We start from the raw sequence: 5518 nt of genomic DNA, 5'->3' as shown, positions 1-5518 counted from the left end.
AATTTTTTTTTTTTTCCTGAGAATAAACTAATAGAAGACTATAGCCTCTTTAGTTGTAGAAATACACATCTCAGAAACAAAATGTTGCCTGTATGGTTATGATGATTTGTTTTATATATCAACTTGACTGGGCCATGAGATGCTGATATTCGGTCAAATAGTATTCTAGTGTGTCTGTGAGAGTGTTTTGAATGAGACTAATGTTTCGGTTGTTATATGGAGTAAAGCACATTGCCCTCTCTGATGAGGATGGGCCTTCATTCAATAAGTTAAAGGTCTGAATAGAACAAAAGGCTGACTCTCCTACAAGTAAGGGGATTCCTGTTGCCTGACTGTCTGAGATGGGACGTTGGTCTTTTCTGTCTTTGGACTACAGTAGAAACATCAGTTCTTCTTGGATCTCAAGCCTGACAGCTTTCAGACTTGAACTTAAAGAAATTGGCTCCCTGGGTGTCCAGCTTGCCAACTAAGATCTTAGAGCTTCTCAGCCTCTGTAATCAACCAATACCTTAAAATACATTAAGGCTTCTGTATTGTGGCTTCTATCTCTCTGAAGAATCCTGACTAATGCTAATTTTGAAGCTATAACAAATGTATAAACATGTGGAAGCAGGTTGGGAACTAGATGACTAGTGAAGGCTAGAAGAGTTTTGAAGTGCATATTAGAAATATGGACATTCAAGTTAATTCTGGCAGGATCTTCTTAGACGGAAATGAGGAGCATCTATTGGAAACTGGAAGAAATGCAATCCTTTTTTATTAAGTGGCAAAGAACTGGGTTGAGTTCCAGTGTTTTGTGAAAGATAGAACCTATGAAATTTGATATTTAGCTGAGATTTCTAAGCAAAGTGTCAAAAGAGTGGGTTGGTTCTTCCTGACTATTTATAATAAAATGCAAAAGAAGAGAGATGAATTCAATAAGGAATTAATAAGCAAAAAATAACTAGAGCTTGAAGTTTTGGCAAATTCTCAGCCTATCCATATTAAAAAAGGGTGTGGCCGAACAAATATTTAATAAAGAGATCATGGATGTAACTCATAAATTTAATCAGCCATTTCAACAGAAGCCAGGAATTAAAATTTCACCAGCAAAAATGCTACCAGAAAAAGCAGGAGGGAATAAAAAGAAGGCTGTCAGAATTTTTGAATTCTGCGACTGGAACGTAGAGCTATTTTGCTGCAAATATGTGATATTCTTCAAGGAAAGGAGAGATAACTTAGAAGGAGATTTTCAAGATCATCTAGGCTGCCATACTCACCAGTGGCTCAGAGGGGTAAAATTATTTTCCCCTGGTTTCATAAGGAGCCAGAATGATCCTGCTGAGTGCCTGAGGGGCGGAATACCCTTGAAAGAATTGAAAAAGCAGGGCCACCCACAAAGCCGCAGGAGTGATACTGCCATTGCAATAAAACAGGAGAGAAAAGTTTCAAACTAAAGAGTATCCTCAAGCCTTGAGACCTAATGGAATTTGCCTTGCTAGGATTTGGTCTGGTTGGGACTCATCACCCTTTCCTTTTTAAATGAGAAGGTCTATCTTATACCTGTTCATTATGCATTTTGGAAGCACATAACTGGTTTGGTTTCAGTTGCAGCTGGAGAAGAATTTTTTTCTCGGGATGAGTTATACTTTGAGTCTCATTCATATCTGATTTAAATAATATTTAGATGAAACTTGTTAGAGTTGATGCTGAAATGTGTTAAGACTTTTGGAGCTATTAGGAGAGAATAAATATATGTTGCATGCAAGAGGAACGTGAAATTCGAGAGATTCAGAAGCTAAATTTTATTCTACCAAATTTCAGTGTTGCAGTCCTAACCCTCCTCCCCTTGTGACCTTACTGGAGATTGAGCCTTGAGGAAATGATTAAGATTAAACGAGGTCATTTGGAGGCCTGATCTGACATAGCTTGTGTCTTTATTAGAAGAGACACCCCAGAGCGTCTCTTCATGTGCCCCCAAGAAGGAGAGGCCATGGGAGGGCAGAGTGAGAAGGCAGCTGCCTACAAGCCAGGAAGAGAGCTCTCACCAGAAACTGAGTTGGCTGGCACCTTGGTCTTCGACTTCGTAGTCCCCAGAACTACAGAAATCTATATCTTCTGTTTAAGCCACCCAGTCTATGATAGTTTGTTATGGCAGCCTGAGTAAATCAAGACAATGGGTTTTATAGCCACATGAATTTCTTCCCTTGGTATTCCAGAAACTTCTAGGTATATTATTACAGCAATGATAAGGAGTTGAAGAGCTACTCAAAAATACCAGTCACCCCAAGAAAAAATTTAAAGCCCCGAATACTGTTTTAAATTGCCGCTTACATCACTGGCTAACATTAACAAGAGCTATCACTGTTAATTTCACAAGCTCCCCAGAACTCCTGTCTCTAGGAGGTTTTGATAGCTGATGGAAATGATGCTGGTAGGCCTAGGCGTTGAGGGTCTACATCAGGAAATGTTTCTGTCAGGTGTGTCTACATCCGCCAAGAGGAAATGCTGTCAAATATAGCCCTTAGGACAAAGCAGATCTTGTACCTTCACTTTTAAAAAGAAGGTAACTCAGTGATGGTCTTAAAAACCTTTTATGATAAAAAGCTGAGGAACTGGAGAGTGTTTAACTTGGAAAAGTTAACATTTTGGTGATACGGGAAGTCCATTCAAATATCCAAAGCCATCCATCACAAGGACGTTATTAACTGAGTTCCATAGTTTCTCAAGAGATAAAATTAGAATGTATGGATGAAAGCTTATGGAAGACAAATGACACAGTATAAAAAACTTTTTTTTTTTTTTTTTACTTTTAGAACTGTCCTAACATGGACTTGAACTGCAATGACATTTTTTAACTTGTTAGTTTGAAATAATTTTAGATTTACAGAAGAGTTGAAAAATAAACAGTTCCACATGTCCTTCATCCAGGTTAACTAATTAACATCTTACATATTTTTTTCTATAGAAGCTTTGCAACAGGCCTGTCAACTAAAATAGAAGTGAGAGAAAGGAGCTAATTCCATCAAATCGGTTTTTTTCCTTTGTCTTTTTTTTTTCTTTTTCTTTCTCTCTCTTTTTTTTTTTTTTTTTCTGTTCCAGGATCTAATTTAAGATCTCACATTACATTTTGTTTTCATGAGTCAATGGCTTTTTTTTAGAGACAAATGTTTATTAGAAAAAGAATAAAGAAGCATGGAATGAATGGTTGGTTGTATCTTTAACTTGTGCAAGGTACAGCTAAGAGTCTGTCTGTCCCCGTTATCCTTTCATGGTGTGGGTGAACAATGTTAGTAATCTCAGTGGTCTTCCTTTGTTCTGTAGGTTCCCCGTGGTCTGGCCTTATGGCTGATCAACCAGATTCTGTGTCTAGCAGCACATAGTAGACTCTGAATTCCACTTGGTTTAATATTTTGTTAATCTGTGTAGTTCTCAGACCTCTTCCTTATATCATTCTCCCCTCAGAGATTTTATTCCCTTATTATTAAGAGGATGTTAAGGGATAAAGGGCTGTCTTCTGTAACTTCTTCAAAGCTGAGATAGGGCTGTAGTCTCTGCCTGTCAAGAATTAAATTCTCTGGGAGCCTGTTCTAAGGGCCGTAGAGGCAGAGAACATGGAGTTGTTTCGGTAATTGGAATGGGTTGAAGTCTTGCATGACCATCCATCATCTTTATGTGGAATTGTGGAAGCCCGTCCTTTTGAGGCTGAAAGGTGCTACACAGTCTTATTTTGGAGTCTTCTTTGCAATTCAGATGAGAAGAGGACTAGCCTTTTTCAGATCCCAAATGGTGTCAGCCGCCTCCTAAGAGACCACTTGGATCTGCACAGCTGGGGACAAGTCCCCACGACCCTCTTAAATGGGGAACTGTGGCCTACTTAGATGGATCGAGATTATGTCCTTTGATCCTTTCCTGGTCCATCAGGAAAGATGATTCAAGATGAGGCTAATCCCCCTGAGTGAGGACTCAAGTCCTATGCCAAGAGAGGGAGGGTCCTTGGCTCCACACAGGAAAGAACTCAGGAGTGGGCCAGAGATAGAGCCAAGGAAAAGTTTATCAGGGAAGGAATAATGCTCCACAGACAGAGCATGGTCTCCTCTCAGAGTCAGAGAATGAGATAGTCACTGATGTTTTGTTTTTTGTTTGTTTGTTTGTTTTTTACGGTGACATTGGTTAATGAAATCCAGGAAGTTTCAAGTGTGCAGTTACATATATATAATATACATATGCTTAATCTATTTTAAAATCTATTAAATTTTTAAATCTATTTTAAAATCTATTAAACCTTGCTACTTTCTAACTAAGGACATGAATTAAAACTTTATTAATATGTTTGTCATTACAATAATTACACATTAGTTACATACACTATTTGGTAATGAGACCAGTCAAAATTTATTTAGTTAGGTCAGTTTAGAATTTTAATTGAATGGCATATTAAAATTATTACAAAAGATATTGGAAGGAATGTACTTATGCAGAGTTCTCCAAGATGCTGTTTTAAATGATTAAAGTAGTAATAAAAAGAAAGTCTGATACACAAAATTTTTCAGGAGTCTAAGAACAAGCATTTGGAAATTGGACTTTAGGTATTAATTTTATGAGTCGATGATTATAAAAATGTTTCACACTTCTACTTAAACATCTAATCAGTATAACTACATCTTTCTCATGTAATCATGGATGATATAGATAGGTGGGAAAAACAGGCAATGAGGTAGACTTAGCTCACAGTCACCATTTATTGCCCCCCCCATTTAATACAAGTAAATTATTAATTAATAATATCACTAAAGAAAAATTCTTATACATATGCACTATTTTCAGAACTATTTCAGATACAGATATGTTTCATTTTCAGGGGTTAGAGCTAGAAAGGAAAGAAAATGGAGAGATGTGAGAAGTCTTTTCATATAAATTCTCTTCTATCGCACTAATTGTTTGTGTTATAATTTGAGAAAAATCTTTTAGCTGTGTGGACAGAGCTGTTGGGGTTGCAGACTAAATTTTCTCTCCTTTTGTAGTAGTGGAGTGGTAGAGATTTGGGCTGAATAAGAGTATATATACACACACACACACACACACACGCACACACATAAATGACACAGCTTGAAGAAAATGAGGACCATAAAACCTAGTTAGTTGTCTGTTATCAAAGAAAGACACAGGGCACCAGTAACAAGGCTTCAGAGAAATTGTTCTTACTGGTCACTTGAGATGTCTATAGGTGGTTCTCCATTTCGGGTGCATATTATAATTGTCCCAGAAGTTTTAAAATATTCTGAATTAATTCATTCAGTAATGAAAGACTTTATTTACAAAAGACAATGCTTTAGCATCTTATTAAAATACTGATTAAGATACCAAGTTAGATATGGTAAATTGTGATTTAAAATGACCAATATCTACATTTGATATATAAAATAGTTAACTATATGTGAAGCAATGTGCATAAAGCACCACACCAGAAGATTAAGAGAAATATAGATTTTCTGATTTTTCTTGTGATTCGAATTTAATAGTGATGTGAAGTAGTTAT

This window comes from Pteropus alecto, unplaced genomic scaffold (assembly GCF_000325575.1).
Source record: "Pteropus alecto unplaced genomic scaffold, ASM32557v1 scaffold152, whole genome shotgun sequence".
NCBI classification, from domain to species: domain Eukaryota; kingdom Metazoa; phylum Chordata; class Mammalia; order Chiroptera; family Pteropodidae; genus Pteropus; species Pteropus alecto.
Note: the sequence above shows the minus strand (reverse complement) of the source record.